Here is a 26092-nt window from a genome sequence, read left to right on the forward strand (position 1 = left end):
ATATCTAGTCAAAACATCATAGGATGGCAACACATCATTGGATCATAATATGTGGCATAAAGCACTATGTACAAGTAGGGATTATAGCGGGGTGCGGGAGCATGGACCGCGTAAAAGAGATGAGGATGGTGATGATGATGGTGATGTTGATGAAGATGATCACCGTGGCGATGATTCCCCTCCCGATGGCACTCCAGCGCCACCGAGAGAGAGGCGGAGAGGTTCTCCACCTTGTGCTTCCTCCTCTATGGCCTCCCCCTGGTTGGGGAGATGTTCCCCCTCTGGTCCTTGGCCTTCATGGCGATGATGGCCCCTCTGAGATCCTCCCCCATGGCCTCCGATGATGATGGCCCCCTCCGGCAGGGTTCTAGAGAGGGCCTAGATTGATTTCTCGTGGCTACTGAGGCTTGCGGCGGCGGAACTTTCGATCTCTCATCTGTTCTGGGGTTTTCTTGATTTATAGGAGGAATTGGCGTTGATTTCATGTCAAGGGGGCCCATGGGGAGTCCACGAGGCAGGGGGCGCGCCCTCCACCCTCGCGGTGCCCTCGGGACTCCCCTCCGGTAGATTTTCGTTCCAGTATTTTTTATATTTTCCAAAAAAATCTCCGTTAATTTTTAGCGTATTCCAAGAACTTTTATTTCTGCACAAAAACAACACCACGGTAGTTCTGCTGAAAACAACGTCAGTCCGAGTTAGTTCTAATCAAATCATACCAAAATCATATAAAACTATTGTAACATGGCATGAATACTTCATAAATTATATATACGTTGGAGACGTATCAGCATCCCCAAGCTTAATTCCTGCTCGTCCTCGAGTTGGTAAATGATAAAAGAAATAATTTATGAAGTGTGAATGCTAGCAAGTGCTTAAGTTTGATCAATAATAGTTTCAATCACTTTTTCTAGCATCATTATATATCATAACAGTAGCTCAACTCATAAAACTTCTCATGATCAAGTAACAAGCTATTCACATGTTAAAGTATAGATCATAAACTTTCTTGAAAACCAACAAACCATGCTCTTAGTCATCAAACAATTGCAATTCATCTTATTTTCGGGAAGTGTCTATGTAAGAGCTTTGATTCAGCAAAGTCCACATACTCAACTATCATTTAATCTTTCACAATTGCTAACACTCATGTGATATTTATGGGTTCAAAGTTTTAATCAGACAAAGAGAAAGATAGGGCTTATAGTATCGCCTCCCAACGTTTTACCTCAAGGGTAATGTCAACAATAATACTATATGAAAACCTACATCCAAGTGGATATATCCAATACAAAGTGCTTGCCAAAGGAAAAAGTGTAAAAAGGAAAGGTGATGATCACCATGACTCTTGTATAAGGGTAGAAGATAAAAGTAAAAGATAGGCCCTTCGCAGAGGAAAGCAGAGGTTGTCATGCGCTTTTATGGTTGGATGCACAACATTTTAATGCAAAAGAATGTCACTTTATATTGCCGCTTGTGATAAAGACCTTTATTTTGCAGTTCGTCGCTTTTATTTCTTCCCTATCACAAGTTTTGTTCGCACTAATAGATCATACATATTAAAGGAGCAATTTTTATTGCATGCATCGATGACAACTTACTTGAAGGATCTTACTCAATCCATAGGTACGTATGGTGGACTCTCATGGCAAAACTGGTTTAAGGGATGTTTCAAAGCACAAGTAGTATTTCTACTTGGTGCAAATAATTTGGTTAGCATGAGAGGGAAAGGCAAGCTCAACATGTTGGATGATCCAAGACAATATAACGTTTCAGATATAGGAAAACATAACCCATTAAGTTGTCTTCCTTGTCGAACATCAAATTTTTAGCATGTCATATTTTAATGAGTGCTCACAATTACAAAAGATGTCCCAGATAGTATATTTATATGTGAAATCTCTCTTCCTTTAATATTCTTTCATGAATTGTTCAAGTGACCAATTCTGCGTTTGCTAGCTTTCAATAAATTTACCACCTATACTTATTATGTGTGAAGTCATTACTCCCCATGGTATAAGCATATGAAACATATATAAATTCAGATTTATGACATTAAATTCATTCGACCATTTACTCATAGGATATACGTGAAGCACGTGAGTAAATGTCAAACTATTCCAAAAAGATATAAGTGAAGAACACCGAGTAGTCAAATAATTAACTGGCCATGGGAGGATTCTTTTTCATTCAAGATTTCAGATCCAATGATCTTATTCAAACAGCAAGTAAAATTGAAAATACGGTCCAAGCAAAACACATATCATGTGACGAATAAAAATATAGCTCCGAGTAAGGTATACTGATAGTTTTGAAGATGAAAGAGGGGATGCCTTCCGGGGCATCCCCAGCTTAGGCTCTTGAGTCTTGAATATTACCTTGGGGTGCCTTGGGCATCCCCAAGCTTAGGGTCTTTCCACTCCTTATTCTCCTCATATCGATATCTCACCAAAAACTTGAAAATTTCAACACACAAAACCTAACGGAACTTCGTGAGATGGGTTAGTATGATAAACAGTAAACCATTCACTTTGGTACTGTGAAAGACAAGATTCATAATTGTTCCCACACAATGGCTATTTTACCATATCATTTATACAATTTATATTGAGAAATATAAGCCATAAAAACTATAAAACAAGCAAACTATGCAATGAAAACAGAATCTGTCAGAAACAGAACAGTCTGTAATGATCTGAACAGCAACCATACTTCTGCTACTCCAAAAATTATGAAATAAATTGGTGGACGTGACGAATTTGTCTATTAATTTTCTGCAAAAAGAACCAACTCAAAATCACTCTTTTGTAAAACAGTGACAGCTAATCTTGTGATCGCAAAGTTTCTGTTTTCTACAGCAAGATCACATTAACTTTCACCCAAGTCTTCCCAAAGGTCTTACTTGGAACTTTATTGAAACAAAAGCTATAATACATGATTACTACACTATATTAATCATGTGAACACACAAAAACAATAAGGGTAAATTTTGGGTTGTCTCCCAACAAGCGCTTTTCTTTAATGCCTTTTAGCTAGGCATGACGATTTCAATGATGCTCACATAAAAGATAAGAATTGAAACATAAAGAGAGCATCATGAAGAATATGACTAGCACATTTAAACCTAACCGACTTCCTATGCCTAGGATTTTGTGAGCACACAATTTATAGGAACAATAATCAACTAGCATCGGAAGGGAAAACAAGTATAACTTCAAAGCATTAAGCACATCGAGAGGAAACTTGATATTATTGCAACTCCTACAAGCATCTATTCCTCCCTCATAATAATTTTCAGTAGCATCATGAATGAGTTTAACAGTACAACCATCACATAAAGCATTCTTTTCATGATCTACAAGCATATAAATTTTACTACTCTCCAAGCAAAAATTCTTCCCATTCGGAATAGTGGGAGCAAACTCAACAAAATAGCTGTCATGTGAGGCATAATCCAATTGAAAATTAAAATCATGACGACAAGTTTCATGGTTAACATTATTATTTATAGCATACATGTCATCACAATAATCATCACAGATAGCAACTTTGTTCTCATAATCAATTGGAACCTCTTCTGAAATAGTGGAATCATTACTAACTAAAGTCAAGACCTCTCCAAATCAACTTTCATAAATATCACACTAAGATTCAACACCCACAAAAATAGTGGGATTGTTACTTCCTAAAGTTGACACTCTTCCAAAACCACTTTCGATCATAGTCTTATTCATACTCCAAAATATATAAGTGAATTTCATGGAGCATTCTACAATTAATATAGACTAACCAATATTCAAGCTCAAAATATATAAGTGAAGCACACGAAGCATTCTATAAGATCATACTCAAAAGATATAAGTTAAGCACATGAAGAATTATATAAATCAAGGAAGGGCTATCTCATACTAGCATGGTTCTTAAAGAAAAAGAAAAACACAAAGGACAAAAATCATGTGAACAAAACAAAAACCGAGGTATACCGATAATTGTTAAAGAAGAAAGATGAGATGCCAACCGGGGCATCCCCAAGCTTAGATGCTTGATTATCCTTGAAATATTTACTTGGGGTGCCTTGGTAATCCCCAAGATTTAACACTTGCCTCTCTTTATTCTTATCACATTGATAACTCCTCGTTCTTCAAACACTTCATCCACACAAAACTTAACAAAAACTTTGTGAGATCCGTTAGTATAATAAAGCAAATCACTACCTTTAGGTACTGTTGGAAACTCATTCCAATTTCATATTAGCACTTTATATACTGTATTCCAACTTGAAAATGGTTCATACCCCCGATACTACCCATAGATTCATCAAAATTAGCGAACAACACATAGAAAACAGAATCTGTCAAAAATAGGACAGTGTGTAGTAATCTGGAAATTTAGTATACTTGTGTAACTCCAAAAATTCTAAAAAACATATGAGAATTTAAAAAAATTGTACATAAGTAATTTACAAAAAGTTTTAGACCCATTTGACTTTCCATTAGAAAATGTAAAATCACGCACTACAGCCAAAGTTTCTGTTTTTGTACTACACATAGTAAACAGGCAATCTAATCATCCTAAAACCAAAGCTTGGCACATTATTTTTATAATACAATGGATATATACAAGGGGATAATTATTTTCAGAGAAAGTTCCATGAAAAATTCTACATTGTTTCCATGAGCATGAATACAAGTGTTCAAGGTCGACCCTAACTTTTCCAATGCATAACTTTCCAATCACTTCTCTTTTTGAAAAACTTTTTAGGCATATGAGGCAAGTGAATATTTTTGTATTTTCATTATTTTATTTTTTTTGTATGTTTCACCCACAACTAAGAAAAACAAAAACAAAAATGGAAAACAAAAATCTACTTAGTGAAGAAAGCAAACAAGCACACACGAGTGTTTGCTCCCCGTCAATGGCGCTAGAAAAGACCTTGATAATCCCCAAGTGCAGGGAATCATCGTAACAATTCCCAAAGGTGGAAGTCATAAGTATGGAGTGCCGAACCCACAAGGAGATAAAGGTAAGATCAATATTCTCTCAAGTCCTATCTGCCACTAATACGACTCTACATACACCGAACGATTGCTTCCAACTAGAAACGAGAAATAAAACTACATCATGGGTAAAAAGAGGATAACTTTGTATGATATCATAGAACTAAGATATAAAAGTAGGTGCTATTATCATAAAGTTAGAATATATTAATAAATATTGTAAATAGGGAGTGTGGAATAATGATGGGTCGGTGTTCGGAATTGTCTTAGGCAATTGCTAACAAGACCGGTAATCGCTATTGCAATTTCATATGAGGGAGAGGCATAAGCTAACACACTTTCTCTTCTTGGATCATATGCACTTATGATTGGAACTCTAGAAAGCATCCGCAACTACTAAAGATCATAAAGGTAAAACCTAACCATAGCATTAACATATCAAGTCCCCTTTATCCCATACGCAACAACCCCCTTACTTGGGTTTAAGCTTCTGTCACTCAAGCAACCCACTATAAGCGAATCATGAATGTATTGCAATACCCAACATCGGTAATCCCTCACGCTTACGCGACACGAAGGGCACAATAGGACAACACCAAAATAGAACGTACAACTCATACAAATCTGGATCATCAATCAACCCAAAGACAAAGGATATCTACTCAAAACATCATAGGATGGCAACACATCATTGGATCATAATATGTGGCACAAAGCACCATGTTCAAGTAGGGATTACAGCGGGGTGCGGAAGAGTGGACCGCATAAATGAGATGGGGATGGTGATGTTGATGAAGACGATTACCGCGGCGATGATTCCCCTCCCGATGGCACTCCGGCGCCACCGAGAGAGAGGAGGAGAGGTTCTCTCCCTTGTGCTTCCTCCTCTATGGCCTCCCTCCTGGTTGGGGAGATGTTCCCCCTCTGGTCCTTGGCCTTCATGGCGATGATGGCCCCTCCGAGATCCTCCCCCATGGCCTCTAATGATGATGAGCCCCTCCGGCAGGGTGCCAGAGAGGGCCTAGATTGATTTCTCGTGGCTACAGAGGCTTGCGGCGGCGGAACTTCCGATCTGTCATCTGTTCTAAGGTTTTCTTGATTTATAGGAGGAGTTGGCGTTGATTTCATGTCAAGGGGCCCCACGGGGAGTCCACGAGGTAGGGAGGTGCACCCTAGGGGGGTGGGGGCGCCCTCCACCCTCGTGGTGCCCTCGGGACTCCCCTCTAGTAGATTTTCGTTCCAGTATTTTTTATATTTTCCAAAAAATCTCCGTTGATTTTCAGCACATTCTGAGGACTTCTGTTTCTGCACAAAAACAACACCACAGTAGTTCTGCTGAAAACAACGCCGGTCCGGGTTAGTCCTAATCAAATCATACCAAAATCATATAAAAACTATTGTAGACATGGCATGAATACTTCATAAATTATAGATACATTGGAGACGTATCAATATGCAAATAAAATTCTTGTAGCAAGAGAACCCACCTAATGAGTCTAGGTTTAGCATCTTTCTTTTCCATAAGATATTTTACAACGAGATGATCGGTGTGCACAATTACTTTGGAATCAACAACGTAGGATCTGAATTTATCATAGGCAAACACAACTGCTAAAAATTGTATTTCAGTAGTAGCATAATTTCTTTGGGCACTGTCTAGAGTTTTACTAGCATAATGGATAACATTTAATTTCTTATCAACTCTTTGTCCTAGAGCTGCACCAACAGCATAATCAGTAGCATTACACGTAATTTCAAAAGGCAAATTCCAATTAGGTGGTTGAACAATAGGTGCAGAAGTTAAGGCTTTCTTAAGTGTGTCAAAGGCTTCTAAATAATCATCGTCAAAAACAAATGAAAGATCCTTTTATAAAAGATTAGTGAGAGGCCTAGAAATTTTAGAGAAGTCTTTAATAAACCTCCTATAGAAACTGATAATCCCCAAGTGCAAGGAATCATCGTAGCAATTTCCAAAGGTGAAAGTGATAAGTATGGAGCGTCGAACCCGCAAGGAGCTAAAGGTAAGATCAATATTCTCTCAAGTCCTATCTGCCACTGATACGACTCTACGTACTCCAAATGTTTTCCTCCTTCTAGAAACGAGAAATAAAACTACATTGTGGGTACGAAGAGGATAGCTTTGCATGATATCAGAGAACTAAAATATAAAAATAGGCAATGTTAACATAAAGCTAGAATATATTACTATATATTATAAATAGCGAGTGTGGAATAATGGTGGATTAGTGTGCAGAATTATCCTAGGAAATTGTTAACAAGATCGGTAGTCGTTATTGCAACTAGCAAAGTGGCTCGCTCAATGCGCGGGCTAGACTTTTTAGAAGTTTAATAATGAGAACATATTATTTGATTTGTAAAAAAAAATTGAACCAAATGCGATGCAAATATAAGTCTTCTACAAATAATTTTCTGGAATATGCACGAGAGTGCATATCATCTATTAAAGAAGGAACAGGGTTATAGAAACCCTCCACAAGTAGTGTTACATGTGATACAAGCAAGCACTACTCTACCCGGCCACTGCCGACTTTACAAGCCCTACCCTAGTCTCATATCAATCTACCTATGTAGCTCCACTAAGAGATGGTCCAGGTCGTCCTTGATGAGCCCGACACGCTTCTAGTTTGTGCATTCAAGGTGTATTGTCTCGAGGACCCTATGTATGGAGGGCGTTGCATTGTCGAATACGATGGCGTTTCGGTGTTTCTATAGGGTCCAGAGCCCTAGTATGAGGATCGTTTTGTTGTCCTTGTCCGAGAGTCAACTGTTAGTCCTCCTGGTGCACCACTCGGTCAGGGTGTCTTGCTGCATGGGCATACTTGAGGGCAATTCCATTGCCGAGGCAAGCACCATCCACATTTGCCTTGAGAACACGCGCTGAAGAAGAATGTGGTTTATCATCTCATCTTCCTGCTCGCAAAACGGGCATGTGGTCAGGGTGTCTTCTACAAATAATCAAATATAATTTTCTTAAGGTATAGTTGGTTAAAATAACTTAATATCTGGGAGTGCGCCTATTTTGTACTCCCAAATATTAACTTATAGTTAAAATAAGTTTACTGGTGTGAATAGTAAAATCATTTTATATAGCCAATAAATTCGGAAAATTTTGTTTTTTGTGTGTGCAAGATGTTGAAGTGTGTGGTGCTCGTGTAAATTTCGGGTAATTTATCTTTTTTTCCATGACCTCCTCGAATGTCCAAACACCCTGAAATTTTGCCAGACATTGAACATTTGAGCATCTTGGATAACAAAAAAATTCAGATTTTTTTTGAATTCTTCTGCTAATTTTTTTATTGCACTCTTCATCGGATGTATATGAACCTGGGCTCCAAATTCAATTACCAAATATTTGGTAGCGTTATGGGTTTGCCTTGAATTGGGCTTTCAATATAAGAGGAATTCCTCTTTCATGTTTCATGAAATATCGGGAGGGCACTTTTGCTTTGAATTGTTCGAAGAGAACGTGTGTTCGGTTGATTATTTTTGTGGTGTTTGTTCGATGGTAGTTTATGTTGCTAACACACGTCATGCAGTAGTAAATTATTTTATTCTTAATTTATAAGTTGTCCTGCGGAGAGGTTGCATATGGATTAAGTTTAAGTCGAAACATAAACTCTTGGTACGGTTTTGTGATTTTTTTCCATAAGATAATGCACTGTATGTTTGGTTGGATATGTTTTAACTAATTTATAGGATAAAAAATATATTTAGGCAAACACACATATATGCGATGTACTCTCTCAGTCCATAGTGAAATCTCTACAAAGACTTATATTTAGGAACGGAGGAAGTATGTATTTATATTTATATATTTTATATTTATAGGGTATGTACCCTATACCTAATCATAGGTTATTAGTAGGATACCTTTTGGCAAAACAAAAAATTGTCCTGTCGGTATGCTTATTTTGGAGTTAGCCAAACATGATTTCGTAGATGCACATAGCGTCCACACATACTATATTAGGATCGCGCCAGGGTGCCGATCCCAACGTTTTGATCAAGCAGGTAATGCCAAGATGAAAGCCAAATTATTAATGTGATACTGTCGCTCCAATATACTCCCTCTGTAATAACTTAATGTATAAGGAGCTTTTTGGTATAAAAAAGGTCTTATAAGATACAGAGGTTTGTAGCTTCCATAATTTCATCTAAATCTCTTAAATAGAAAGAACCACACATACATTTACTCATTATGTTCCAATCAATAAGGTGTTAATTGGAAAGACTGGCTAAGAATAAGCCACTTCTAAGAAAAAGTGGCCCTTTCATGCCACCCAAAAAACAAAATTTATCAAATTACAGTACTCAGATCCCTAGTTGCCTGATCTCCTTTTCCATTTTGAGAGCAGGAGTAGGAGAGGCCTGGTGCTTGATGTATTGAGCAAATAGTTAACTCAAGTAGTCCATGATTGAGTCTACAGTTCTTCCTTTCTGCTAGTGTTGCATTCCACTGTTTTACAGGCCTTGCAAAAAGTTTGGAGGGCTCAGCATACACAATACTCACTCACCTTATATTCCATATTGGCACGCTGATTCTTATCGAACATGTTTCCGTATGCATCACTTCGTCATCACTAAACATGGTGAGAGAGAGAGCAGTAAATATTTAAATTGTTGCATTCAAAATAGGCGGTTTCAATACCCAATTGTAGTAAGACAAAACAATGGAGTGCGCAGCAGAAGCATCTATGTTCAGGCAGAACATAAGATCGTATCTGAAAGAGAAGAAATGGAGCTCATTTGCATGCTAGCTGATCATTCCAGTAACATACATTGCCGACTCCATAACTAAAATAGCACTACATTTTTCTACCTTATGATATCTGGCATTAGTACTGTAAAAGATTAACTGCATGCATATGTGTATTTAGAAGCAATATCAATATAGAATGGGTGGAAGAGGGATGTCATAGCTGGTTTGAAGCATAAACATGGTACTACATGAACTATAAGCGAGGCAAGGGGACCAGTAATAAATTGTTGCAGACTGGAAGTAGCATATCATCCCTACTATTTCTAATAGCCTCAAAGTATCAAAGTGTATATTGCTGTTTTTCACATCCAACATATGCAAGTGACCGACAATATTTTGTGGAAATTATAAGCACGACATCGTGTTAGATCCAAATGGAAATTAAATTGGCAAGCGAAGTACATCTGTACTATGTTTAATACAATATTTACATTTTTCCAGTAAATTAGCTTTCTTTCCCTAAATTACTCATCCAAGAATCATATCATAATCATCACTCATTATTATAGGTTTCACTTTTTCTTGCAAAACTCCACAGCATGTCTGTATATGGCAAGGCAATGACGATAGATGCTATCGATGCAGATACATAGTAAAAGATCATGGTGAAGTATATAGTCCAAAACACATTATCTTTCTAATAAATTTCGAAACATAATAGCTTGCTACTTGAAGGTTACTCATGGATTAGCTGTGTGGATTTTAGAACGGCGTACCTCAGGCGGAGCATAGGCGGTCGACGTTCCGGCGAAATCAGTAGAACAGGGATAGTGGATGCTTCCCTAGAGGGGCTTGAGTCCATCTTCTATGTATCAGACCATCTCATAGTAGTATCCTGCACAAAGAGGAATAAGAATTTACCTTTTAGTGAGGGCTTCAATCTTGGAGGTAAATAAAAATATTTAGAGTTCACAAGTGTCTTTCAGTATAAATTCCATGAAAGACTACAGTGCTACTCATTGCATCACTTATATGAAGAAACATTAAATATCTGATGTGAAAACATTTACTCTTTGGAAGGACACGTTTCCAATACAACCACTGCTAGAGAGAAATTTCTAATTAAGAATAAATCTGACACACTAATTCAGCCAATTCTCTGAGCAGCTTCTGTGAAAATATTTCCACCACATAAATATAATTTATGTAGCTGAATAAGAAATAGAGAAGGGATGAACAAGCTGCGGTGAGCTAGCTGTACCTCCTTGAGCTGGCCCCTCCTCTTGGAGAGGACAACGACCATCCTTCAAGCGGATCTCGATGATGTCGATGGCATACTTCCTGCTGCCAGCACTTCGCCGGCCAAGTGGCACCCCTTCTCCTTGGGAGCGAGCAAACTACATGAAGACAGGAGCAAGGTAGTCCATGAATATCAAATGTGTTGGCCTATGTATGCATGGTGTTTGTGTTGGGGAACATAGTAATTTCAAAAAATTTACTACGCACACACAAGATCATGGTGATGCATAGCAACGAGAGAGGAGAGTGTTGTCTACGTACCCTCGTAGACCGAAGCGGAAGCGTTGACGCAACGTAGAGGAAGTAGTCGTACGTCCTCCCGGTTCAACCGATCCAAGCACCGTTACTCCGGCACCTCCGAGTTCTTGACACACGTACAGCTCGATGACGCAACCCGAACTCCGATCCAGCAGAGGCACGGGGAGGAGTTCCGTCAGCACGACGGCGTGGTGACGATCTTGATGTTCTACTGTCGCAGGGCTTCGCCTAAGCACCGCTACAATATGACCGAGGTGTAATATCGTGGAGGGGGGCACCGCACACGGCTAAGGAACGATCTCAATGATTAACTTGTGTGTCTATGGGGTGCCCCCTACCCCCGTATATAAAGGAGAGGAGGAGGGGAGGGCCGGCCCTCTACTATGGCGCACCCTGGGGAGTCCTACTCCCACCGGGAGTAGGATTCCCCCTTTCCTAGTCCAACTAGGAGTCCTTCCATGTATTAGGAGTAGGAGACTAGGAAGGGGAAGAGAGAAGGGAAGGAAGGAGGGGGTGCAGCCCCTCCCCCTAGTCCAATTTGGACTAGACCATGGGGGGCGCGGGGCCTGCCCTAGGCAGCCCCTCTCTCTTTCCCGCAGGGCCCAATAAGGCCCAATACTTCTCCCCGGCGAATTCCCGTAACTCTCCGGTACTCCGAAAAATACTCAAATCACTCGGAACCTTTCCGAACTCCGAATATAGTCGTCCAATATATCGATCTTTATGTCTCGACCATTTCGAGACTCCTCGTCATGTCCCCGATCTCATCCGGGACTCCGAACTCCTTCGGTACATCAAAACTCATAAACTCATAATAAAACTTTCATCGAAACCTTAAGCGTGCGGACCCTACGGTTCGAGAATAATGTAGACATGACCGAGACACGTCTCCGGTCAATAACCAATAGCGGGACCTGGATGCCCATATTGGTTCCTACATATTCTACGAAGATCTTTATCGATCAGACCGCATAACAACATACGTTGTTCCCTTTGTCATCGGTATGTTACTTGCCCGAGATTCGATCGTCGGTATCCAATACCTAGTTCAATCTCGTTACCGGCAAGTCTCTTTACTCGTTTCCGTAATGCATCATCTCGCAACTAACTCATTAGTTGCAATGCTTGCAAGGCTTAAGTGATGTGCATTACCGAGAGGGCCCAGAGATACCTCTCCGACATTCTGAGTGACAAATCCTAATCTCGAAATATGCCAACCCAACAAGTACCTTTGGAGACACCTGTACAGCACCTTTATAATCACCCAGTTACGTTGTGACGTTTGGTAGCACACAAAGTGTTCCTCCGGTAAACGGGAGTTGCATAATCTCATAGTCATAGGAACATGTATAAGTCATGAAGAAAGCAATAGCAACATACTAAACGATCGGGTGCTAAGCTAACTGAATGGGTCATGTCAATCAGATCATTCAACTAATGATGCGAGCCCTTTAATCAAATAACAACTCTTTGTCCATGGTTAGGAAACATAACCATCTTTGATTAACAAGCTAGTCAAGTAGAGGCATACTAGTGACACTCTGTTTGTCTATATATTCACACATGTATTATGTTTCCGGTTAATACAATTCTAGCATGAATAATAAACATTTATCATGATATAAGGAAATAAATAATAACTTTATTATTGCCTCTAGGGCATATTTCCTTCAGTATGAACCTAGCTAAGGCCATGTTCGGAATCTAGCCACTCCGCTCCAATCCGTGGAGCTATGGAGATCCCTTTGAGCCACTCCGTGAAAATGAGTTGCAGTCTGCTCCGCTCCGGGAGCACGGTCGAGGGAGCGGAGAGAAAACGAACAGGCTCTAATAATTTTCTTTTCGATATCCATCATGTCAATAAGAAGACAATGGTCTGAAACATAAATAGATGAGCATTACCTGCTTGAAATGCTGACAACATATCTCCAGTCCAAAAAATAGGCGATGTGGATCTAGAGGAAACTTCTGGTCGGCACGACGGCCACATCAAAGTCAACACCTTTGGGTGCGGATCCCCTCCTTAGAGGCTCCGGTGAGGATCCTCCCTTGTCCATGAATGAGAAATTAAGCAACATGAGAACAAAAAGAAAGGTTTGTACATAGGTATGCCAAAAAGCACTGGACAAGTTATCTTACCCAAAGATCCAGAATGCTAGCTCACTATAAAATTAGCAAGGGGACCTGCAAAACAAACCACAGTCAACACGCCAATTTTATAGCTTCTCATATTTTTAATATTTGTCATCTCAATCTTTGATTTATGTTAAACAACATCTACATGTTATATCTGCTCCAGATTAATCATCCAAAATGCACTCTATACAATGGGGCATAAAACTTGAAGTATTTGACAACACCTAGATCAATTAAGAAAAGTATGCCTTCCCCGCCACCGGAGAGGAAGGGAAGAACCTGGGAACCCGTAGATACAGCAGATTCCGAGCACAGGCATCCACACCAATCTGAAGGAGCACTAGCGGCATGACCAAACCCCGCCACCATGCAGCAGCCATAGCAGTGTTCCCCATCAGCTACAGTAGCAAGGAGCCTGGCACTAAACCTGATCACCTCGAGTTGAAAACAAAACAAACACGCTCCAGGAATTCAGATAAATCTTTTACTGTGTCTCTATGGGCCTACTTGATCGCCTTGAGTTGAAAACAAAACAAACACGCTCCAGGCCTTCATATCAATTCGGAGAAGCTGAGCCTAGGTGTATCAATTACGAACGTATGTTCTGCTACATCTAAAATAGAAGGATCAGTATGGTCATGTACTTGGAATTATAAAGGCAAATTAATCAAGTATCTGCTGCTAATAAAAAAACTATAACAGGATTTGGTGAAATGTCAGTAGGCTCTTAGGATCAGGGCCGTAGTCTTCGCAACATTATGATGGACATTATGCAACTGAAAAAGACAGTTGTACTTAGATGCAATAATTAGATGGATGATTCATTTGTAGGAACAATTAGAGAGAAGCAGTATAGGATCATGGAGATTCGACTGTAGGAACAAATCTGATGGGTGGGATAAACCTACATCAGCATTCCTATCTTAGCATCTTACAGCTACAATCAGCAGTGCATGAATAGAACATTTTCCATGGATTTGAAGAAGTATTTTTCAAATGGGTAAACTACAGAGTACTCGCTACTACGCAAAGGGCAAAGGGACATAAACAGTGTTCTAACCAGCTGATTTCTTTGTTCGAAATGCCCTTCTTCCTTGAATTCCACACAGGTTGCATCTGACCCGTCCATTGGAAATGAAAGCAAACATTATAAGGAAAACTGCTGAGAAAAGTGGTCCTCATAGAAGTATTAAGTACAATTCTCATTAGCATTCAGTTTATAATAGAGATAGTGTTACCATTTCGTAAGGAATCATGCATTAATAAAAAGAGTAGTGTGAGAAACTTACAAATAGGACCAAGACCAGCATCAACCTTTCCCTCCACCATGAATACCTTAACGACTGTCTTCAAGTTCATCATAAGCAAATAGTCACATATACGCACATGAAGCCTGCACCACCACAACCAGGATTGACCCAAAATCATTTACCGATTTATGCATCACAAATCCTACTGAATAAGTTTGCTTGACTGCAAATTAGGAACACATTTGATGTGAAAACTGAGAAAGAAAGCACTACATTTTGATATGCCCGAGCATCTCCGGGCTGACCTCGTTCGCCCGGTGGAGCCTGTTCATGGTTACCACCCCGCACCACAAGATCCCCTTGGCCACGTTCTCGACACTGGACGCTATGGCCCTGGCCACGTTGCTAACACACTCCTCGACGTTGGGCGCGACGGTGGTCTAGTACGTGGCAGCCTCGACCTTAGCCATCACGCCAATATCAATCAAACTGTCACTTAGCTCAAATCGGAAATGTGCTTCAAAAGAAAAGAGATTATGCGCAAGGGGACTTGCAGTTTTTATCTCTGACCCATTCCAACAATGATAGAGAAGTTGATTGCAGCAGCAAGCAACCATGCGGAGGTGTAGAGAGAGTAGGTCTTTCTTGGCTGATCGGCAGTCATGCCGCCAAGTTGCCACAACCTCGTCGCCTCACCCCGTGTGGAAATTTACTTCACATCAAACAAAAAAGGCACCATGGACATGAGAATGCGTGGAATACATAGCATTGAAAATGGAAGAGAAAACATAATCAGGAAGAAAGCTAACTAATCTTGCCAGTTGATCATTTCAATATATTTACATTTCAATACTGCAACGAAATCTACCAATGCCATCATTGCGTAGAAAACTACCTAGAATTTAAGAAAGCAATAAAGGACACTTTATAGGTATATATACTTAATAACCACATGTAGAAAATAGATTTCAAGCAATAGCTATTGGAGTGCTGGTATGAATTTGAACATATCTTTAGTAACCGTTAAAAACAACAAGCTATAATAGCAACCAGAAGCCGAAAAAACAAAATTGAACAATACCAATATCAAAGGAAGTTACCTTCTATGGAATTAACCCTAGAGTCTTGAAGCTTGGGATGAACTTCTTCTATATGTTGAGGGACACAAACAGGTCTGCATATCTGCGGCGAGCAAAGAAAACACTTAGTAACTGTTAAAAACAACAAGCTATAATAGCAACCAGCAATCCGACAGTAAAGACTCAAGATCACCAGTAGGCGGCGGTGACTTTTGGATCCAGCAACAAACACTAACCACATCCATAGAGGAAAATTAATGTAGATGAGAAGCAGGACGGCAGAAAACCAACTTCCCTGACGTGTAAACAGATTGCGGAACAATACCAGCAGTGTATCTGAAAAATGGATTAGAGATGTTAACAATAAGGGCATGCAGTTCCCAACACACACGTCATACCAGTACGGGCATGCAGTTCACAAATTGAAAATCGTAATATCTACAAACCTAATAACAAAGTTAAGTAACCAACAAAATCTAGCAGATTGGAAGAGCTTATGCTAAATAACATATTTGGTGTGTCAACTGCAGTTCTTACTCATCTTCTATTAGTATTTTCGAACATTTTCACTAAGTGAGTAACCAACAACAAATATTTCACTTGTTTACCTGTAGGAATATCCATAGCTTTCAAGGGTTGTATCCTCACATAATGAGTTCTCTCTAGCTTCTACACCCCTTAAAAACAAAGATAGGAAGAATAAGTTTCCAAGAGATATCTCCATAAAATGGAACACACCAAACTGCTAGAAAGTTAACCTTGCAAATCAGTGTTCCTACAAAAGTTAACCTTACAAAGTAATGCACAATATGGGCTAGTATATTCGAAGTGTTCAAAGGTGAAAGAAATAGATAATAGATAAATCACAAAATTGGCATAATTATTTTCCAACTAAAATATAAATATCCTAGGCATGCTTAAAGTTCCCAACCCTACTGCTGCAATTAGCTTATGATCAACGGTGTTTTTCAAAGCAAAAAAGGCAAGGAGATGCTATAACAGAATTATGACTCCACAAAAAATATTGGCCAATTAATAGAAATCAGAGGATAACTGTAAGTGATGCATCTAAAGAAAATATGACATCAAATATTGGCCAATTAATAGAAATCAAAGCATGTCTCAACACAATAATAAAAATCCACTTGTAGAGTTTGATGCCAACCTAAAAGGATTAAGATGTCATACGGTCGAAAGAAAAGCGTACAGTTTTGCAATGCAGTTTTTTTGGTGAATCGCGACATAATGATACGTGAAGCTCTAATATAAGTTCAGAACATATTTGTACCTCAAAGCTAGAGCATATTTGTGCTTGTCGCTGCCTCCATTATCATAGACGCCTCTCGCTGTCGGCACCACTCTCGAAATTAGCCACTCAAATCACCAATCCTAGTACCCTACAAAAACAATTCCAATAATTGACCTAAGTAAATTAAGCCATTTTGTCTTGACATAAAAGATTTGTCTTTATTGTACCCCAGAGTGTGCATACCTATTGATTCATGGCTCATTTTTATGTACTCTTTCCACAATATTTCGAACATAAAACTTACTAGAGAATACATAAATAATTCATTTTATAAATAAAAAAGTAACTCAATGCAGCATACATGCTTCCTCTGTTACTTTTATCCAACATAATAGAGTTAACATCAGAGAGAGAGAGTGTGTGAACTGCAGTGTCCATTCAAATAGTTTATTTGCATATGATCTGTAATATGGACATAAATACTGAATGTCACATGGCATCATCTTTTTAACCGAACTAAACCTCCAATTAAATCTGGCCTTAACTAAACCATATCAGTACCCAAAACACAACCAACTAACTATACACGATCAGATAGAAGGAGAAAGGACAACCTGAGATCTGACCAAGTCACAAAATTATATATTGTTCTCATCCAAAATGAGTTTCTTCCTGAGCCGACAGGATGAACAGATCAACATATTTAATCGAATAGATCTTGAGCGGATGAATAAGTAAACCCACAAAAGAGAGGGGGGGATGGGGAAGTGGACATGGCGCTCACCTATCCAGAACCCAACCGGTCGCCGCGCACGATGAGTGGACGGGATGGATATGGCACAACTTCTCCCTCCCTTCTACTGTTCCTCCCATCTCCTTCCAAACATCTCTCTCTCCATCTCGTGTTGGGTATAGGAGGATCTGACAGGGAGAGTCGATCTAAGAAGGGGAGCTATGAGAGAGAGAGATGCGAACCTAGACGGAGACGAGACGTTGATGCCGTCCTTCCTCCCCTAGTTGTCCTCCTCCTTCCCACCGTGCTCCTCCTCCTTACCGTCGATGGTGGCCACGCCGGGGTGGTCGGCTGGGTCGAGGAGATGGCGGGGCGGCGACGGCTTGCTAGGCGAAGGAGATGGTGGCAGCGTAGGGTTGGATTTGGATGGCAGCAGGGCAGGGAGGCAGGAGCGAGGCTAGGGTTTGGAGGGAGAGAGGCGAGCGAGAGCAAGAGGACGAGGTGGAAGGCGCGAGTGCGCGAGGCGGCTACGTTTTCTCTCCACGAGGGCCACAACCTTTATATGTCCGTGTATGAAATGATGAGAATACCCACATCAGGGCACAGAATTTACGCGCGATCTTTATAGCGAGCGGTAACTATTCATTCCTACAGGAGCTCATCTTCGATCCGACGGCCCAACTCCTTCCACCTCTCGATCCAACACTCAGAATCGCATCAAGAAAACCGATCGGACGGCCTAGAGTGCCTGATCGCTGTGAGAGCTCGGTGGAACACTCCTCTCTTATTTCTGGATTCTTTCGCACGTACACTTTGACACATTCCAGATCCCCTTTCTCCTAGACGTCGGACAGAAGGGCTAGACACGGTTTGCAAGACCAAACATCTAAATGCTACTTTTGTGATCAAGAGGAAGACACAGTCGACCACATCTTGCTGCAATGTGTGTTCTCGAGGCAAGTGTGGTACATATGCATGTCCAGGATGGGATTGAGAGTGAAGCTTTGCCCAACATATGAATCCCATTTGGTGCAATGGTGGACGGAAGCTAGAAAGCGCATACAAAAGCAAACTCGGAAAGGATTTGACACATTCGTGATGCTCATTTGCTGGACACTCTGAAAACAGAGGAACGCAAGAGTGTTCGGATCGAACCAAATCAAAAATGAATGGGAGACTGTGGACTTGATCTTCGACGACTTGAGGACTTGGGCTACGGCAGGAGCATCTGGAGGAAGACCGATACCCGAGTAGTAGAGTAGTATTTAGGAGTGGAGTGGAGGTTTGGTTGGGGTCGGCTTGTGACCTTCAACTAGCTCAATGTAATAACTCTTGTACATATTTTTCTCCATTCTATAAAGCTAAGGTACGCCTTTGGCGTACCCTCGGAAAAAAAGATCCCCTTTCTCCTTTCCTTCGTTGACTACAAAATTTCTCCCGCTGGATAAGCTTGTCGTCCTCACGAGCAGCCATGGCAGCAGTTCGACTCGTTTGTGTCGACGCAGGGTAATCATCTACGGTGGCTGGCTTAGCTCCTCGTACGACTCCTAGATCTTCTAGCAGTTGGGTGCCGTCCCTATCGGTGTCCATGCAGTTGATTTGGGCGTGGATTTTGTCTCTCTCTACTATCTTGGATCCAGCTCGATTATGAGGAAGGAGGCAACATTGTCTTCCCCAAGTGCGAGGCAGACGCATAGTGGATATTGTCGCTCGATGCTACTCGGCAAGTCATCGTCATCCTCAACTGCGTCAACATTCTTCGAAGTTCGAACTTCGACCTGCAGGTACCCCTTTTTCCCCTTTTCCTACTCTGTCATATTTATAATGTAATTTAGGAAACGTTTGTCAGTGGAAAATGTTTCTTCATTTTCCTTTAAATCTTGGGGAAACATGCGATTCTATTTTTAACTGCTCAGTGCTGAATGAGGTACGTACTATTAAGTGTGTGAAATTTAGAAAATGTAAGTGTATGTCTGAGTAAATTTGCGGCCAAAAAAGGTAGTAAATTTGCTATTGTTGTGCCAGGTTGACATAATTTTTAGTTATTTATTTACCGTATTGAATTGAATATGAATTTAGAGTGTATTTATATACTATATTTATAGCCATTTTATCATCCTGTATACTGGTTGATCCTGGCATTCATTCGATTGACTTATGCTGAAGTTACTAAATGACGACAATAAGTTTTGAATGCCAAATACATCTCAAGGTGAACTTTTGTTTTCTTTATGCCCCCTCCCTTTTTTTGGGCATGGGTCCGGCATTGGTAGTGTTAGGCCCCCCTATGGCCCTACCCATATTATTGTTCAATAAACATAAGAATTAATTAGTACATTTGTGATTAGCTATAGTTTTAATATTTTTAAAAGAAAAAGGAAGATTAAATCAGATATGATTGCATTCTACATATGAAATATAAAAATGTCCCGATGCTCTCACTATTGCTTTGCACTAAATAATAAGCCTGAAGAATCTGATATCACATATAAATTGCCGATGTTTTGTAGCAATGAACTAATTCCACCAAATGTCGATTTGTGTTTGCAATACATTGGCACTGTTGGAGACCATATTCATCCTGCCATATCATGTGAGCATAGTGAAGTCGGTTTGTATTTTTCAGGATAGTTTGCAATGTACTAAATTTCTATATATATGATTCTTATGTAATAGGCCACCTCAGCTAGTCAAAGAAGTGTCATGCTGAAAGTTCCTTATATGTCCATACCTTTACAATATTTATATCAAATCAGCAACAACTAAATGGAACCAATGGAGTATGTTTTTGACCACATCGTCCTCATTGCTATCTTCATCATTTACCATTACCTGCAGTCCATCCCTTTTTGTGACTCTTGAGAAGGCTACATATAGTTGTCCATGTGTGAAAACTTGTTTAGGTAGCCTGGCTTTTGTTGATAGTCATAGCAGAGCAAACCGATATAGGATATTGTCTCCTTTTTAGAACGAACGGCCACGTGGATTCAGTTGGTGACATGACTATTCTTGGAATATATAACATTTCTCCCACATCTGTTCCTGTTATTATCTGTGCTTTGATGAATTTTCTTCCAAGTTAAAATTGCCATCCTTGTACAATTGCATAACCCATCACTTTGCTTGATATTACGTAGGAGCATCACATGTATTCCCACTTCTAATTTGATCTTGTGATTTAGGATTCCATGGAATTGTAAGCTATTCAGTAACTCTGCTGGATATAACATTTCCGTTTATGCATTTAAGGTTGTTGCTTTGCATACTGTTTTGTAGTTTAAATAAGTTTTCTCTTCACCTTGTAGCTGATCCATTATATAATCATTTATATCATGAACTATTTCGTTCCTTGGACATAATATTGCTCTTTCTTCTGAGAAATATTGCTTGCGATACTACTTCCCCTACAAATTTCGATATGATTTCCACAATTGTTTTTTTATCATTTCCTTTCTTTATTAGTATGCCACGTGGTATTTTTATCATCTCCTCACCTTCTGATGTTGTATTTTTTTTCTATCACCAATATTCAGAATCCACTCTGTGAATTTTCCTACCCTTTGTTTCTCCGATTCATCACGTGTTGTGTAGTTGAGTCGCATGCTCTTTGTTACTTTCATTATATGAATGTCCCTCCAAAGATATGACCTTTTAATGGATGCAGTGACTATGTTGTGTCTTCTTCCCTTTGGTATAACAGAAAGGATCTGGTGGAAGTCCCCTCATAGAACCATTGTCATGCCGCCGAATGGTCGCTCGATGTTGTTCACATTTTTATGCCTTAATATATCCCCGAGAGTCCTGTCTAGCACCTCAATATATCTTTTTTGCCATTGGAGCCTCGTCCTATAGTATTAGCGACATCCTTTTTAGTATGTCTGTGAAGTGTGAACCTTGTTAGATGTCACAGGTTGACTCTTCTATAAGGATTAGGTGGATGTGGAACCTTGAGTGCGCCGTTCCATCTCTGTGTAGAAGCAGCACTGCAATAACACATGACACCACTTCTGGTACCACCAACCTTTATCCATTATAATGACATCAATTGTTGCTTTTGTTGTGCATCCAAATTCCTATTATAATTCAAGAGAAAAGATATGAGATTAGATACTATACAATAGGGAAGGTATGGTATGATGATGAAGGTTAGAGGTAAACCTTTCTTTTAACATCACTATATCACAGTTCCATAATTTCACTTAATGTTTTTCTGTTGTAGACCATTTGCTCTTTAATCGTTCCTTTGGTGCTTTCGTTGACTACCATCATTGTTGGGACAACAGTTTCAGAACGCCTATAATAGGTTTACAACATGATCCCATAAGCTTTTAACTCTAAAAATATACTCCCTCTATAACCAAATGTAGGATTTTTTTGTAGACAACTACACCAAAAAGTGTCTTATATTTCGTTACAGAGGGTGTACATAATTGCATTATTGTATACCATACCTCTCATTAATTTGGCCTGTCTTTGGAATTTCAGTGTCTCAGATGACTTTAGATGCATTTGCTATGCATAGTGATAGACCTAGTAATAAATGGTTAGTAAATTTGGATTTGGGTTTACACAAAGAGATTAAAGTTCTCACCGTTGAATTTCCTGATCAAATTTTAAATGACAGTCACTATCGTTTGTTTGTGCTAAAATATTCACCATATTTGCTAAAATATTCCACAGGAACCCACTATAGAATTAGATGTTCATAAAATTTCAAAACCTTCTGATACACGATATAAGTTTCTCTATATTGTAGCAAGTAATTACATTTGTTTCAGTTAAACTAGTAGCATAGTTCTAGTCTCCTAGAGTGGTTTTGAAGAACAATCTTCTAGAGTGTATTATCCTAACGTGAATACACTAGAATCAACATCCATCGCATAAGCCTTCTCTAGATAAGTAAAAGTATGAACGTGCCACCTTAGAATTGCAATAATTAATCTAGAATAACATAATATATGTTTCTATTTCAATATAATCGACCTTTAGAGCTAACATGTCAAATATCTTCAGTTGAGCAATGCTATAATTCTGTGAAGATGGTACTTACTGGAGGTGGTTTGATCGCTCAACTGAGCCGATTGCAGTCGAGGAGAGTCAACAGGAGAATCGGCCATTGGAGAGCTGGTTGCCGCTGGAGGAAGTCAATGTCAAAGTGCCACTTGTAGGATATGCGGGGTGATCTAAAGTCAGACCGGACAATAAATGATTAACGCTTTTTAAAGGGAAGGTATTTTAGGTTGGCCAAGTTACTTCACATGTGCACGACGAAAAGAGAGATTGTTTGGATCGTGAGAGTTTTGTTCTATTTGTAGACAGATTTTATCTCTTTACACCATTGTGAGAGCATGGTTATATTTTGACAAATTGTATCTCTACACGACCGCGAGAGTTTGGTTCTGTTGAGATTGTATCCCTTATTGCTTTAAAAAAAGGAGGTTGTATCCTGATCAGTTTTTTAATTATTGGAAATATGCCTACTGAATTTAAAAGTTTTTTCCCCACAAAAAATAATTTAAATTTTTTAGTTTAGATTTCTTTTTGGGATCGTGAGAATTTTGTTTTTTTGAACATCAGTACAGACACAAGCGCTCATATACACGTGCGCACACACACACACACCCTATAAACGCGCACACGCACACCCTACCTCTATGAGCCGGCATATCATCTTGAGATTTATGAAGTCACGTAGGCGCCTAGTCGTCGACGACAACGTTTCCTCCCATTGAATGCGCATCGCCGGAAATCTTGAAATAAATGCGAGCATCAGGATTTGAACCCTAGTGGGCTGGGGATACCACAGTCCCTCTAACCATCCAAATGCAAATGTATCACGGATGGTCCAACCTGATCGTGTCTTTTTTCAAAGGAATAATGTATTCCACTTAAATATGGTGCACCGTATCGGTGTGTACCAGATGGTGACTTAGTTGTCACATTTTTTTTATAGCATGAGATGACCCAACATATTTTGGATCGGGAGATTGACTATGAGATGAAGCGTGGGTTATGGGTCCACCGTAATTACGAAGATCTAATGGTCTTAGTTTGTTGATTGGAAATTGCCCTAGCTAATTAAAGGCTGGATGTTCCTAACTATTTTGGGATTGTTTAGGTTATTTATCTTTTTTCTGATGACCTCATCAAATACTTTTTATATATAAATAGATTTTATATAAGGGAGAGGCATAAGATAACATACTTTCTCTCTTTGGATCATATGCACTTATGATTCGAACTCTAGCAAGCATCCGCAACTACTAAAGATCATTAAGGTAAAACTCAACCATAGCATTAAAGCATCAAGTTCCCTTTATCCCATACGCAACAACCCCCTTACTCGGGTTTAAGCTTCTGTCACTCTAGCAACCCACTATAAAAGAATCATGAACGTATTGCAACACCCTACATCAGGAATGCTTTTTCACGTGTGCGCGGCACGGAAGGCACCATATACTACTGCGGGATGCTGCTAACGCGACACTACGATCATAGACCCTCTGACGAAACTGTGTGCGATGCAATAATCATAAATGGTGGTGTAAAAAGGTAAAAAAGGTGCAAAATATTTGCGATGACGGATGCATCAAACACGGTTCAGATTTTAGTTGCGTGTGTGATGCAGGGCATACTGTTCAGTTCAGTTAACTGTTTGCGATGAGGAGGAACAAAAGAAATGGGCAGCCAGATGAAGGCATGTGCGATATACATCATACAGTTCACTCAGATGTACTGTTTCTGATGAGGTGAACAACAGAAACGGGTAGCCAGATGAAGGTGTATGCGATATAAGGCATACAGTTCACTCGGATGAACTGTTTCCGTTGAGCCAAGAGAACAGAAATGGTTCAACTTAACAAGATGTGTGTAATACGTAGCAAACAGGTATGTAATCAGAAATGTGTAGGAAGACCGATAACAACACAGACGATTCCTGTTAACAAACTGTGTGTGCTGTGAGCAAACGATTGCTGGTATACAATTGGAGTGATTGATGAAATCATCACCGACGGGTTCCATTGTTTAGTCCGTGTGCGATGTGATTTGCTCTGTCTACAGAGCATCAACATATATACTTAAAAAGACAGCATTGCATAACCAAATTAAGCATACAATGACACAAGTGACTACACACATAACATTTCCACACACCAAAGTAAGCAATTACATGCATACTAAACTAGGAGAAACCAGGATCTAATCATCTACTTCTTGTTGCGATGACGCTTGCCATTGCTCTGCTTCCGGCTGGATCCCTGGCCATTTTGGGGAAGGAGGAACTTTTGATGACCTACAATTATAGGGGATCAATCGTACTCCTTTTGATAAGTAAGAGTGTCAAACCCAACGAGGAGCTGAAGGAAATGACAAGCGGTTTTCAGCAAGGTAAAGTCTGCAAGTACTAAAATTATAAGTAATGAGTAGTTTGATAGCAGGGTAATTTGTAACGAGCAAGTACGGTAACGGTAATAAAAGTGCAGCAAGGTAGCCCAATCCTTTTGAGGCGAAGGACAGGCCAGAATGGCCTCTTATGATAAGAAAAGTGTTCTTGAGGGCACACGGAAATTTCATCTAGTCACTTTCATCATGTTGATTTGATTTGTGTTCGCTACTTTGATAACTTGATATGTGTGTGGACCTGTGCTTAGATGCTGTTCTTACTTGAACAAACCTCCTACTTATGATTAACCCCCTTGCAAGCATCCGCAACTACGAGAAAAGTATTAAGAATAAATTCTAACCATAGCATTAAACTTTTGGATCGAAAGTCCCTTATGGAATAACGCATAAACTAGGGTTTAAGCTTTTGTCACTCCCACAACCCATCATCTAATAACTAATCCACAATGCATTCCCTTAGGCCCAAGTATGGTGAAGTGTCATGTAGTCGATGTTCACATGACACCACTAAGGGAATCACAAAATACATACTATCAAAACATCGAACACATATAAAATTCACATGATTACTTGCAACAAGATTTCTCCCGTGAGCTCAAGAACAAAATTAACTACTCACAAATGATAATCATGCTCAAAATCAGAGGGGTATTAAATAGCATAATGGATCTGAATATATAATCTTCCACCAAATAAACCATATATAGTAATCAACTACAAGATGTAATCAACACTACTTGTCACCCACAAGCACCAATCTATAATTCCGGTACAAAGATTGAACACGAGAGATGAACTAGGGTTTGAGAGGAGATGGTGTTGTTGAAGATGTTGATGCAGATTGCCCTCCCGAAGATGGGACAGTTGTTGGTGATGATGATGACAATGATTTCCCCCTCCGGAAGGGAAGCTCCCCCAACGGAATCGCTCCGCCGGAGGGCAAAAGTGCTCCTGCCCAAGTTCCGCCTCG

At 39.7% G+C, this 26092-nt stretch overlaps 2 long non-coding RNA genes across 10 annotated transcripts; both read right to left on the minus strand.

Moving 5' to 3' along the window:
• Window positions 1–9088: 9088 nt before the first annotated feature.
• LOC123069462 (uncharacterized) lies at window positions 9089–13320 on the minus strand. The gene is made up of 4 exons (XR_006432563.1): window positions 13174–13320; window positions 10976–11111; window positions 10491–10609; window positions 9089–9595 (listed from the first exon to the last, which is right to left on the minus strand). It is a non-coding gene; the product is annotated as an uncharacterized lncRNA (long non-coding RNA).
• Window positions 13321–13409: 89 nt separating this feature from the next.
• LOC123069461 (uncharacterized) lies at window positions 13410–18191 on the minus strand. Of its 9 annotated transcripts, none has more exons than XR_006432558.1 (10): window positions 17770–18191; window positions 17025–17133; window positions 16345–16413; window positions 15930–16072; window positions 15758–15839; window positions 14931–15369; window positions 14697–14800; window positions 14468–14523; window positions 13687–13834; window positions 13410–13455 (listed from the first exon to the last, which is right to left on the minus strand). It is a non-coding gene; the product is annotated as an uncharacterized lncRNA (long non-coding RNA). The 9 variants fall into 9 exon arrangements; XR_006432559.1 differs by having other exon boundaries at window positions 13687–14020; XR_006432555.1 differs by having other exon boundaries at window positions 13411–13834; window positions 17770–17906; window positions 18040–18191.
• Window positions 18192–26092: the final 7901 nt, after the last annotated feature.

Source organism: Triticum aestivum, chromosome 3B, assembly GCF_018294505.1.
Source record: "Triticum aestivum cultivar Chinese Spring chromosome 3B, IWGSC CS RefSeq v2.1, whole genome shotgun sequence".
Classification (NCBI taxonomy): domain Eukaryota; kingdom Viridiplantae; phylum Streptophyta; class Magnoliopsida; order Poales; family Poaceae; genus Triticum; species Triticum aestivum.